At 38.5% G+C, this 2,051-nt stretch overlaps 1 protein-coding gene across 1 annotated transcript in view; it reads right to left on the bottom strand.

Annotated features, from left to right (window-relative positions):
* The window catches only part of MPP7 (membrane protein, palmitoylated 7 (MAGUK p55 subfamily member 7)), a 238,906-nt gene that overhangs the window by 211,241 nt on the left and 25,614 nt on the right, over positions 1 to 2,051 (bottom strand). The gene's annotated exons all lie outside the window — the stretch shown is intronic.

Genomic DNA, 2,051 nt, shown 5'->3' with positions numbered 1-2,051 from the left:
CTCCTGACCTCTTGATCCGCCCGCCTCGGCCTCCCAAAGTGCTGGGATTACAGGCATGAGCCACCATGCCCAGCCCATCTTTTTCTTAATTCTATATATTTGTTACTGAAATATTTTTTCCTACTCAATTTTAACAAACTAATAAAATTCCAATCGCAGAGTGCAATGAAATACATGTCAGGATCCAGGAGGGCTCTCAGATTTCTGGACTAACTATGAATATTTCTAGTAGTCATTAGTGGTATCCTAAAAAGTTTGTAGAGAGGCACTGGGAGGCGAACAGGAGAGGGAAGAGACCATAGTATGAGTGTTTTACTTCCTTTATACTTAGTGAAATACACTTCGTATAAACCATCCTTTGGAGTTCATGAAATACCCTGAAAACTCTACTATCTGGAGAGATGTGCATGGTCAATGTTCTTTGCTCTGACATTCAGAACTGTGCCTACCTGAGGTCAACAGCATACTAGGAGTGTGAAAAGGGAAATTTTGGAATATGGAACAACTTTGGGGAGGGAATTTCTAGATAGGGAGGATATGAAGGCAGCGGCGGCTCAAATGGCAGAGAGAAAAGTTACCAAGGTCAAACGCCCCTACCCAGACACTTTCTATATAACAGACCGATGTAGATGTTGCAGCTAAACCATCTGGACTACTGCCCTGCAACTCCACATGGCCATACATTTTTAGTTGCTTTCAGGAAAAAAAAAAAAAAGCCTATTAATTCTAATATTAATATGAATTCCAATAACAGATTAAATGCACCCCCAGAAAAATACTGCAGCCAAGATTCTACTTCTAAGAATTTCACTGCAGACATAATTCACACAGGTATACAAATATATATGTATAAAAAAATGGACTAAGCATCATTAGACAGGAAAAAAAAAAGTAATGACCTAAAATGTTCATCAATCAGGCAATGGTTTAAAAAAATAATAATAATGAAAAGTGGCACAGGGAGGAGGTTGGGATATAAAATTGGACTACGTTTTTAGGCTATAGTCTTTCCACTTTTCTTATTTCACAATGAGTATTTATTCAAGTCTTACTTATATAACTAAGAACAGAAAAATCATACATTCTATTAATCTTTTAAAATTCAAATGGCAATCATGGCCCACAGTTCCACTGTAAGTCTCAAAGCCTGTTTAATCTATCATTGTACACAATCCATTTATATGAGAATCTGTGTGTCTTTCTCCTGCATTAGACTATAAATTCCTTAAGAGTCAAGACAAATAATAAGTCATCTTCCCCCATGCCCGGCACACAAATGCTCACTCAGTGTACACCAAGTGAATAAATGAAGAGACAAATTCCTATTTGATCTAAAGCTCTGCAGGTAACCACAGTTGGCTACAGTCATGATTACTAGTGCTCTGAGTTATGTCAGCCTGATCCACAGAAAGGAGAAAGATGGTTCTCAGAAACAGTATAAGTTTCAACACGTTCCACAATCCCTGAGAAGGTTCTAGGCTACCTACATCAAACCTATCCCTTTCCAAGATCACCCACAGGAGATTAAAACCAAAGACAGCAGTTGAGATGTCACAGTATTAAAAAGCCACAAGCACAATTCAGCGTTTCATGACACGAATTGGAAATAATACCACACATCTGGCGCCTGGGAGGGAAGGTCTGAGCTTGGTGAAACCAATCAAGTATGTCTTCCTTGTATTCTTTAATTATGATAAAGAAACTGAAAACCAACATATTAAGGAAGATATTAAATACAGAATTTATATAAAACTCCCAAAGAAAACCTTCTCAGATATCTTTTTAGAAAACAAAGCTTGTTTCCATGAATATAACTCTTTTTTATAACAGGTTCTGTGTCTGTAACAGCTACATGCAATTCCCTATCAATACAATGTGATATCTCCACATTTCTGATGAACCCCCATCAACGTTAAATTTTGTTTGTTTTTTTTTTTTTTGAGACGGAGTCTCGCTCAGTTGCCCAGGCTGGAGTGCAGTGGCCGGATCTCAGCTCACTGCAAGCTCCGCCTCCTGGGTTTACGCCATTCTCCTGCCTCAGCCTCCTGAGT

This window comes from Colobus angolensis, unplaced genomic scaffold (genome assembly GCF_000951035.1).
Source record: "Colobus angolensis palliatus isolate OR3802 unplaced genomic scaffold, Cang.pa_1.0 Scaffold293, whole genome shotgun sequence".
NCBI lineage: Eukaryota > Metazoa > Chordata > Mammalia > Primates > Cercopithecidae > Colobus > Colobus angolensis.
Note: the sequence above shows the minus strand (reverse complement) of the source record. Positions and strands in the feature narration are given on the sequence as shown.